Below are 12284 nucleotides of genomic sequence, written 5' to 3'. Positions count from 1 at the left end.
TTATGTATTCCTTATGGGGGCTTTTATTATTCCTTTTCTTCATTTGAGCAGAGCGTTAAAGAAGTAAGTTTTTTTTAAAAAGGAACAAAGAAAAGCAATGCACCCAGCACTACAGTAGAAGCCAGTGGTAGTGATTTACTTGGATTTTTAACCCATCCTTTCTCAAAGGCTCAAGGCAGATCATCACAATTAGTAACATGTAAGGAAAACACTTTCAGGAAATCAAAACAGCATGTTCAGCAGCTTCATCATTTATTACTTTTTTATTAACAATATTTATATGCTACCATTCTGACAATAAGAGAAAAGTAAAACACAATAAATATAAGATCTCCTGCACATGTGCACACACACGGCAGGGATGACTGACACCAGCATGGAAGAGATTTTGATGAGATGTCTCCTCTATTCCCCACCCCAGTATCCTAAGATGTTACTGCTGTTTCTTCAATTGCTGCTCTTTAAAGCTTCCACAATGGCAATGGGTGAAATACCACTGCCCAGAAGTACCCTACATAGCATCCAAGGCCTGGTGGTACCAGATGTTTTTGTCCTTAGGGGACAAGACTTTTCATCCAAACAGATCCACAATCTCTAAGGCCTGGCTGTCTCTGGGGGCAGTGGTGACTGACAGAATCACTGAGTAGATGACAATGATGTATACTGTCTTTTTCTTTAGCCCTAAAAAATAGAGCCCTTGTTAATCATTGGCCATACACACACTTCTCTAACTCTTGTTCCAGAGACTGGGAATCAGTGGCCCTCCAGATATTGTTGGGTTACAATACCCATCATCCTTTGGCCATGCTGGCTGGGGTTGATGGGAACTGGAATCCAACAACATCTGGAGGGCCACATGTTCCCCATCTCTGTCTTATATAACTGCTGTAAGATACTTGGAGCGGGGCAGTGACAGGACGTCTGGAAGAAGGTATGTCTAGAATTGGAGAGTGGTCACCAGGCACATCTCTTTATTTGCCCTTGCTATTTGGACTTGGCACATTGGCTGTATATCTAAGGATGCAATTCTATAAACGCTTACCTGGCAATAAGTTTACTTTTGAGAAGAGATCTATACAGTTGCTTTGTTAATGGTCTAGCTGTTTGAATCAAACTGAATATTGCAACCACTTCAGAATCCTGATCTGAAAACCCAAGCATCCATTCCAAATCTGGAAAAAAATGTTTTCAAGTCATGCTACATTAAACTAGTATTATGTGTACTTGCAATATGTGCATTCTTGCAATCACTCTATCTTTTGTGCCAAAATAGTTGAATTGCCACCATTTTATCTTTATTGTAGTGAAGCATGTGTATTTCAGCCCTTCTGTGCCAAACTGCTACGCAAAGATCTGAAAGCCAAATAATTTGCATTCTCGCTGTATTTAAGCTGTCTTTTTTTTGCACCTAATCATCTATATTCTTGCCCCATTTTAACCCTTTCCCACCAAACCATCTTCATTCTTGAGACAGAAATGGAAAACTTTAGGACTAGAAAACCTGTGATGAAGTGTGACTGTGAACAATGCATCCGGAGACTTTGAAGTGAGCAATTGACCATTTGGAAGGAATGACAGCACAAGGGGATGGCATTTTTTAAAAAGCAAATATACTTTTTATGGAAATCCACTGGTCAAGATAAGGAAATGACAAGGAAAACAGAATTCATCTTGTGAGCTTAGTGCATGCCTTGGCATTAGGGCCCACTATCTTAACACCTAATCATTTCCTGGAGCAACAACATTATGCTCTTTCATGGACATAACACCATTCCCTCGCATTCTTGACTTCCAACCTCCAGAGTATTGAGCAAACGACAAGAAGGCAATTTGCCAAGCTCAAGAGATCAGAGAAGCTAATCTACGGGTTTGCTTCAGCAATGGGACTGTTAATTTCAGTGAGCAATATAGTAACTGATGCTTTACAATTAATTTTTGTTTCACCTGCCAAGCTTTGCTGGAGGATTTTATTTTACAAAATCTATAAGCAGGGAACACTGGCATTTCCTTTTGTACTACAGACACGAAAGAATTAAAGGATTCAAGATTGCAAAGCTTTTCATGAATAATTTAAACAGCCCTTGCCACATATATTCACTTTGCAAGGGGTGGAAACAGATACAACAAACCATGCAAAAAACTCTGAAAAAAACTTAATGTGTGGCTCTGTCATTGTGTTGAGAGGTGGTCATCTGTAGCCTCAAGCCACATTGTGAGCACATTTATTCCCACGACCAAATTCTCCAGAGATAAATTGCGGGAGGGTGGCATCTTTCCGCTTGTCAAGTGGCATGGCATGATGTTGGCTTCAGAACCTACTATGTCACACTGCCCTTCCTTTCACAGATAGTTTACCCTCCCCCTCCCCAAATGCATTGGATCTGCAACACCTGGATACAGAGGCCAGTATAATCAGTACATTGATACAGTTCTAGGAAGCACAGAGTAGCAACCAGTGGCGGCTCCATATCAGTGGGGCAGTGGAATCTGCTCCAGGTTTTAGCCTGAACTTTCAAGGAGCTGTCCACCTGGAGCACGTTGGACAGCTCCTTGAAAGTTTGGACTAAACCCTGGAGCAGATTCCACTGCCCCACTTACACATGGAGCCATCAGCCACCACTTGTAACAACAGACCTGCCAAATAAGACTACTGAAATTGTCAGAACTTAGAAATGTTTTTGAGTCAACCCAGTATTTAAACCAACCTAGACATGTAAGAATTAATTGTCTTCAAAATTTCCCATTTTTGATATACAAATTATAAAATTAGCTCAAACGATTTAAAAAAAAATAGGCACAAACCAGCCAAAGTTAATAGGTTTTAGTTATTGATTTTAACAGAGACAATTTAAGCACTTGTTTAACACTCTTCTTGAAATCAATGGAATGCAATTGGCTGAATCATGCCCATTTTTTCAAGTGGCATTTCAATTAGAACTTATTCTTTTTATCCAAAATAATTCATAATTAAAATTTGAAGTAATCCTGTAATTAAAACTTTGCTTAAAATGAAATGTTAGTCTAAACTCTGGTTGTGTCCATGGCACCTATAAAATACAGAGCAAAGGGTGGGTCCAGAGAAGATTGAACACAGTACATTAACATAAAAGGGATGAAAGAGAAAGATTCAGTGCACACCCCATAAAGAATTTATCATGTAGTTGTTAAGTAAGATTCTTGTAGGTATCTGCTTTGGTCCATCTGTCTGTGAATGCAACGGGAGGAGAGAGCCCGTCTGGAAAAAATGCCTCATGTCACACAAAGGCTCCCAGGAACCAAGCCCATCTGTACACAACGGCTGAAGAGAGTGCAAGCACAGTAGATCAGCACAATGTAGACATAACAAATCCAGTAAAATGATATTGCTTTCTTTTGTTACTGTTCTTTCTCACTGCCAGCTTGATATGATGGGTTATGGCACTTGTCTGTGTGGGAGCTGGAGAGGAAATCTGTCACTTGGGCCTAAATGTCAGCTCAGTTTTTTTCTTATGACTACCGGGATATTTTTTTAACTCTGTGGCAAAGCGATATCCCGCTGAGTTCTGCACCCCAGGCAGTGTCTCTCTATTTGGAGAAACATGCATGTGTTATAACCCAACCCCATACATTTGCATAGCTAATTTATTAATTCCAATAATGTCATGCAATATATGCAATACGATAGCCATGTTCACATATTTGAAGGGATGTCACAGATGATGGAACAAATTTGTTTTCTGCTGCTTCAGAGGGGTAGGACTTGAATGAACAAGTTCAAATTGCAAGACAGGGGATTTTAGCTGAACGTTGTTGGGGAAGGGCTGTAGTTCAGTGGTAGAACATCTGTTTTGCATGCAGAAGGCCCCAGGTATCTCCAGGTAGAGCTGGGAGAAACCCCTGCCTGAATACCTGGAGAGCAGCTGCCAGTCAGTGTAGACAGTACTGAGCTAGATGTCTCAGTATAAGGCAGCTTCCTATGTTCCTAATATCAGAAAGAACTTCCTGTGGTACAAGCTGTCCAACGGTGGAACAGACTGCCCCAAAAGGCAAGAACTGTCTCATTGGAGGCTTTTAAGCAGAAGCTGGCTAGCCATACATTGGGGATACTGTAGTGGTGGATTTCTCGCATTAGTACATAGTTAGACTAGATGACCCTTGAGCCCTCCAACTCTCTGCAGGCAAAGTACAGAAACATCAGTCTATAAGGCTTCCACCTGAGATCTTTAGAGTAGGCAATGGTGGGCTATATGGACCAATGGCCATTGTAAGGCACTTCCCTATATTCATGCACATGGCTAATGCACATTTTCTATTTGATGGGCCCACTTGCCTTGGTCAGCAGCACCAAAAGACCTTCAGAAATAATGTGCTGGAACACTAATCTGTGTATGTTCTTATTATCACCCTAAACACTTTGAATCAGCTCTTGAGAAATCATGCTGTATGAATGAAAAACCATGAAAATCACCATGAAGCTAGTTTTTTGTTTGTCTCATGCCTGAATATTTAGCATTTACATTAAGCCAGTTTCAGCCTTCTCTCTCTAGCAAGGAGGGCTAGAAACATACCACCCCAATGTTACCAGACGTGCCCCTTCCACATCTGACTTTGTGTGTTTTGCATGTAGTTCTAAAGGGTGCTTGTAAGTGCATTTGCCTGAACAAATGATGGGGAACCCTCCCTGTGATGATGAATACTACCTTATCAGGCTTCCCCATCAGAAGGATACATGTAAGTACATTCAGGCACTTATAAGCCTTTTTTTTCATGCTAAACATATGTAGGTCAGGAGTGGAGGGAACATGCCCAATGCCCTAGAGACACTGGGGGCAGGACTGATAGGCATGTCTCATCCCACTACACCAGGGGCCGTGAACCTTTTTAGGCCCACTGACATATTTGGATCTTTGAGTGAGTGCCATGGGCACCACCCTCTCTGCTCACTTCTCTTCCCCCCCCTCCCCAGATTAGCACACATGCCAGAGAGGCAGAAAGATAAAAAGCACACACTTCACTTTTCCAATAGGATCTGGGTAAAAGCCAGTTCTAGAAGAATTAATCTGAACCTTGAAAAGCACATACCTGTAGTTCTGAAAGAGGAAGTTGGAAAGAGCATTACTCTTCCAACTTCCTCCTTCAGCTCTATGTACTTTTCAAGGAAATAAAAGGTAACCACTATCATCACTCATGGCCAAGGATGCAATGGGAGGGCAGGCTCAGAGGCTTTGTGGGTGCCCAAGGAAGACATCAAGGAAGCCATTGTGTCCACAATTGCAACATTGTTGAAACCTGGGTTCTGTGGCTTTATATTGCTTCACCCGGATAATAATAATCTCTTATTTATATGAAATATCAGGGATATTACAATCATACAGCAGACTGATAGGCCTTGGGTGCTTAGTCATATGCTATTTGTGCCATGGGTACCATTGAGCTTCTCACGTGCTATTTGTGTCAGGTGTTTTTAATAAGGGATAAAGAAAAATTAAGTGTACATGGAAGCCACTATAGGTTTTGCCTACACATTACAAATTCCAGCCAAGCCAATTTCAGTCTCACTTGTGAAATCTAACCACAGAATCCCACAAGTGTCCATGCCTCAATGCACAATTGGCAGTAACTGTAGGAGAAACTGACACATATTGTTGCACTGCTTCTCATACCAAAGCCAGGAGAAGAGCCCTGGACACAGAAGGATTTGGATCACAGTACTATTTCTGGCATATTTTGTTTTATCCACAGGAACGCTGGAGAATCTGATTCCAAGTGAATGGGCTGTATGGAGAAACTAACGAAACCTGTCTCTATAGGTAGTGTTGCTGAACAGAGCAGGTAAACAATGAAAGGGGAAACAGAGACCATTTTTCTCTCTAATCTCTTTCACTTTCAGTAGTCTTAAGTGTCACTAGCAATAATAGAAAGTAAAGTTTTCTCACAGTAATGTGATTTTTCAAGTAAACAGAGTTCCTGTAAAGCCTAGCCCATAGATCACAAACTCAGACTAAAAGTGATGTTTTGCAACATTTTCCATTTAGTAAAGATAGGGCCAGAGAGGTTAACATACTGCTGCGGGGGGGAGGGGGGGAGGAAAGGGAACCATTCTCAGAATAGAAAGAAATATTGGCTTGGAGAACTCATATGGTCCTATCATGGATACCATTCTGACCTTGGGCCTAAAATAGTCTACCTCAGCCTTAGGATCAATGGAAGGCTTTAAACCAGGGCTGGGAAACCTCAGGCATGGAGGTTGAATGTGGCCTCCAAGCCTGTCTGTCTGGCCCTCAAGACTGTCCCCAGGCTACAGCCCTCACTGGCCCTGCTTCAGAACCTCCTTGAGTGTTTTTGCCTGGCTAGAATGTATCCTTGAACTCCGATCAGAGCTTGGAAAAGTTACTTTGTTAAAAACTACAACTCCCATCAGCCCCAGCCAGCATGGCCACTGGATTGGGCTGATGGGAGTTGTAGTTCAAAAAAGTAACTTTTCCAAGCTCTGACTCTGATAATGCCTCTTGCTTACCTAGATAGAGAAAAGAATATGTGTGTCCATGCGGACACCCATGTGCATGCAGAAACTAGCCTGCTGTACAAAGGTAACATTTACATTCATTGCTTGCCCACTTTTGCTTCTGGCCCTGCCCGTCACTGGCATGTGGCCCCTGGAAGGGAATGCAGGCCTCAGGCTGAAAAAGGTTCCCCACCCCTGCCTTAAACAAACTATCACCTAATGGCAGTCTATAGGAACAACAGCGACATGCCTCCCAGGTCTATTGTAATGAGGTATGGCATCCATTGGCCAGCGCTACTTCGAACGCAGTCCATCTGGCATTGATTTGAGTTCGTTCTTTGTCCACTAGCCACTGCTTTGACTGATCTGTTTTGTTTTCCTTGCAAAAAAATTGATATTAATATTTTAATGGAAATATTTATATATTGAAAGAAAAAAATGATAAATGAAAGGATATCAATAAAATTATCATTCTTAATATCGATATTTTAGAGGCTTTTTAAAAAAACAGTTTTTGCAAATATTTGTGTTTATTTTTTGTAAGCTGCCTTGGGATAGAAATAAACTATAATAATAATAATAATAATAAGCCACGGAAGATTGCTACATAAAAATCTGATCCGCAATGATAGAGAATAAGCAAATTCATGGAAAATTTGATACCACATCTAAATTGGGCAGAATTCTAGCACATCCCTGATTGTAATATGGCCATATATTGCCTCTATGAGCTTCATTTATGTGGCAGTAGCTCAGTGTTAGAGTGCTTGTGAATGGGAGGCTTTGTGTGTGAGTGTTGCTGGTTTTATTGCTATCAGGTTTGAACAACGCCTTTACACTGCCTGTCCGATATCCTGCATCTTTCTTTTGTTTTTTCATTCTAACTAGTAGGAGGGACATGACAGCCCATTGTAGCCTTTTGCATGCCCTTGGAAACTTCTCTCCACTCTGTAGTCACTTTTGTAACACAAAAACACACAAGTTTTTATAAACTATAAACATAGTTATTTCCCTCGCCACCTCTTTTTCCCTTTTAGATGACTTTCCCCCTGCCCCTTCCTTCTCCTGTCGCAAAAATAGCTCCTAATCTCTGTGATAATGTCCCTTGCAACACGCCTGAGCAGATCAATCTTTTTTCAGGGTCTGGAGTGCATGTGCAGTATACTGAAGAACCACACCCATTGCAAATGCAGCATATCAAGTGGGCAATGGGGGGGTTGCATAATATTTGAAACCTCAGGCAATTTACAAACTCATGTGAAAGTTGTGTTTCCTAAGGTTCAAAAGGGATTTTTTTTCTGGAAGCTTAAAACACACAAATGATCACTAAACTTGCACAAAAATTCTGGGACTAGATGTTACTTCATTTGAAAGCTAAAAAAAAAAACCCAGTGGAAAAAAAAGTAAGGAAGATGGAATAAATGGCAGTCTAGGAACACCTTTGCTAACTAAACATAATGCAGGACACATGACAAGCCACCCACACACTGGACTCCAGTGCATACAACAAAGAGGGACGCCCTCACCAGTTTCAGCCAAGCCCTACAAATGAATACTAATCCTTGAATAATATTCACTAATAGGCAAAAAAAAACACCTTGCGATTTAAGAATGTACCTGTAGGCGACAGATATTTCTATCAAACTTTAAAAACCAAACTTTAAAAAGCAGGGAAATTGGGCAGCTATAGTGAATGCACTAGGGGAGCAGGAGACCTGACCTGAGATATTGTAATGCCCTACACATTTTTCAAAATGCAAACACAATTTGAGTTGGTCTTTCACAGTTCAATCCACTTCCCGTGTAGCTTGGAAGAATTTGGTAACATGTGCCTCTGATCATATGGAGAGGGAGGGAGGGAGGGAGGGGAGGAGATTGGGTTGATGGGCACTGGGCAGAGATAGAAAGCTCCTTGTCTTTCCAAAAGGAAACATTGTTAATAATATCATTAGTTGGGGGGGGTTCCCCTAAACCTTTTATTCTACAGCAGACACGTGTAGCCTCCCACCCAAATTTAAACCAAAGCTGTCGTGGCCACATCCACACCAGTCATTTATTCCACTTTAAACAGTCATGGCTTCCTGTAAAGAATCCTGGGAGGTGTTGTTTGTGAAGGGTGATAAGAGTTGTTAGGAGATACCCTATGCCCCTCACAGAGTTACAATTACAAGAAGAGGGGGTAGCTGTTAAACCACTCTGGCTACTGGAGCTCCATCTGGGGAATAGGAGTCTCCTAACAACTCTCCTCAGCACCCTTCACATACTACACTTCCCAGGATTCTTTGGGGGAAGCCATGACTGTTTAAAGTGGAGTAAATGTCTGATATGGCCCCCAGATTAGCCAAGCCAAACAGGTGTGAGTCTAGCTTTTAGAACACTGACAGTTGGTTCTTACTGAGCATGCTCACGCTTATCATAAATTCCAATGTTAATATTCTTAAATTAATTAAAAAACAGCCATGCATTTTTTAAACATTTAAACTGCAGAAGATGAAGATCAGAGTATGGGGCAAGGTCAGTAATAGGATCACATGTACTCTGTGCTGATGTTTTATTAATTTCAACAAATTATGAGACCACTGACTGAAAAAAATCCAGCAGGGGTCTGGGTTTTTTTACTCTTGTTTTAGAGTCTGAACTCTGGATTCTCTTTGAATGTTTCGTGTATCACCATAAAAACGTAGGGGATTATTAAGCAAGTGTTTCTGAGTTCAGGACTATAAGTTTTGTAAGATTTTGTTTTGAAATGAGCTTATGGGAAGCATCAGAATGACATGGGGGGTATTTTTAAATTTAACATGGTGGAATGTGAAAAATCCATGCTGGCTATAGTATACAGCCACTCTCGTGGCTGTATGATCATTCCTTAAAGCATCATATTCTCAGTTTGTCATCATAGCCTAGCCTGCAAGGTAACCTCTCCAGGTGTATGTCTGAAAGACAGCATTATATAACCCATAGCTCCCGAAGGAAGGGCAAGAATCTTTTTCTTTCTTTTTGGATGCCCTACTTTGCCATATAATAGCAATAATATCACTTTGTGATATATTCAGAACAGCTTTAGAGATTGATTAAGAGCTTTAGCCTCACTTCAGCTTTAATCAAAGCTAGCAGCTGTTTATTGCTTTTGCGTACTACAAATCAATAGCGCTTATGCCTTACATATATACCTTTAAAATAGTTTTCTATCCACCACAAGCCCCACAAAGCTGCAAGCAGCAATTACAGTGTGCAATTATGTCGTATAGAACCAGTGGGGAGTAGTTATTACCCACCTGCTAAAAATAATGGCACTTGCTCACATTACTTTTCAGATGTAAGTAGTTTCTAGTTGCTTATTTGTCACAGATTCCAGGCATAAAAATAAATACAGTTCTTTACAGTTTTGCACATACAAACACACAAAATGCTTTGGCCAAAATGCCACTTTCTTTCCTGTTGAGGCCAAGCATGATCACAGAAATTTGCCAGGCATGATCTTATCAAGGCTATCATCTACAGAACTGTCTCCAAAGGAATCACAGTGCCAGAAGCATTGAAGGAAAGCAACAATAATCTTCAAAAAAGAGAGCAATTTGGGGATTCTTTGCTTGCACTGGAAACCCTTGCGATTTCAGTATTAGGCAGTTAAAGATTGGCTTATCCTCTGAAACACAAGACCTGGTATCTATTACACATTTGTTAACTTGCAGAATAGGGGTATTGACCAGAGGACTGCCAAGGGCCAATTTAGACTTGTTCAATAGGGTTACAAGTAGGGTCACCACATTTGTGCTGGCAAAGCTCCTATGCCTCTAAACTGCTGTGTGACGGGCAGAAATTAATCAGGTGTTACTGTTCCCTCCACTGAGTCACAAGGATTCAGAAAGCATCACCTATTAAATTTCTGCCTGAGATGCAGTCATAGCTGCCAGTTAGCTATCAACAGCTAGAAAATGCTTCCTGTCTGCCCCACATTGCCACCTCTCTGCCTTTTGCCCATAAAATCTTATTTCTTTTCTTCACTGCCTTAGCATTTCCTAAACCAGGAACCCCCAGATCTACCAATCAGAGCCAGGTGCAAAAGACAGCTAGAATGAAAGAGCAGGGTTCCCTGGACCACATTCTGAGCAGAGGGATTTGTTTTCAGTTAACAGAACTGAACTTAGCCCACAGCTAGAGATGGAAGGACCCTCCGTGGTGCAAAGTGGTAAGCGGCGGTAACGCAGCTGAAGCTCTGCTCACAGCCGGAGTTCAATTCCAACGGAAAGAGGAAGTTGAATCTCCAGTAAAAGGGGTCGAGGTCCACTCAGCCTTCCATCCATCCGTGGCTGGTAAAACGAGTACCCAGCGTATGCTGGGGGGTAAAGAAAGGTCGGGGACGGAACTGGCAATCCCACCCCATATATACGGTCTGCCTAGTAAACGTCGCAAGACATCACCCTAAGAGTTGGAAATGACTCGCACTATAAGTGCGGGGACACCTTTACCTTTTTAGAGATGGAAGGGTCTTTCAGTTTTACTTTTCTCAGGTTCTCATTTTCCTAGTGTTAAATTCAGTTCTCCACATTTCTGCAGCAATATGCAATTTTAAAAAATTCATGAAAATGTATCAGCATTTTAGGGCAATTTCTCATAATAAACTGTTTTTTGCATGAAACTTTGACTAACATACACATTTTTGGAAGCAATTTCCTCTAACACATGTTGTATGTTATTTTCACTAATACACACATTTTTATGCACACCTTCCCTAATATAAAGACAATATGATTGTCTGCTTGGGGAACTGCATCGCAAAATTCAGAAAAGTGCAAATTTTGAAAGATAATGTGCTTAAGTTCACATAAAGTTTCAGAAAGTGTGAATTTGATAGATTCACCTTCAAATATGTACTGAATTGACTTTCTCCCCTATCCCTACTCACAGCCCTTTCACATGAAAGTCCACTCCTGGTTTGCTTTCTTTATCCCAGCAGCCTAAAGTGAGGTGGGGAGAAGACATTCTGTTGTTACTATGGTTAAACAATTGGGAGTCAGAAATCCTTACCAATCTACTGCAAATCACCAAGATTTCTTTATAAAAATCTACTGAAAATCAAGGGCAGGAATGGGCAGAAGGCTGTTCACAGCTGACCCTTCTGCCCATCCTTGCCCTAAGCTTGCCACAGAAGATGTTAGAGTGCCATTTGTAGATTGCTCAGTCAGATTGCACATAGCTGCAACACTGCAAAGAATTCTGGAACACAATTCTTCAGTTGTGCTGTGTTTCACTGATGCCACTACAGCGCTGAACACTGGGTGGCTTGTCTTGTTGGGCCAGCCATGGTGTGACATCTAGGTATGCTTTAGTCCTGTCACCCCTCTTTGTATAAAATATCTACCATTTTATTTATTTATTTATGCCAATTTGGAGGACAATTATTTGTACACATGAGTAACGGGGATAGAACTCCGTCTGTTTATTCTCAGGTAACAGAAAAGGAAGGGAAATCTTGCAAAACATACACAAGTGAAGGAATAATTGCTGAGTTAGCTTTTCCTAGAAGATGGCTTGGATAGCAGCAATTGGAGGAAAGCAGAAAGAACATTTAAGAAAGGAAAATGAAAGCAGAATTGAATACATATTGAATGTATGGCTAGCTATTGCTTCACTGATTTATTTTCTGAATTAGGTTGAACATACAATACATAAATGGTTGTAGGAGGATTTGTTGAAATTTGTGGTGGCTGCAGGTATATGCCAAATACTGGGCTGCACTACCTAAAATTGAGAAGTGGAAATTACTACATCAGTGAAGATAACAGCATAATAAAATGCA

Source organism: Rhineura floridana, chromosome 4 (assembly GCF_030035675.1).
Source record: "Rhineura floridana isolate rRhiFlo1 chromosome 4, rRhiFlo1.hap2, whole genome shotgun sequence".
Lineage (NCBI taxonomy): Eukaryota > Metazoa > Chordata > Lepidosauria > Squamata > Rhineuridae > Rhineura > Rhineura floridana.
This window is presented reverse-complemented; position numbering follows the sequence as displayed.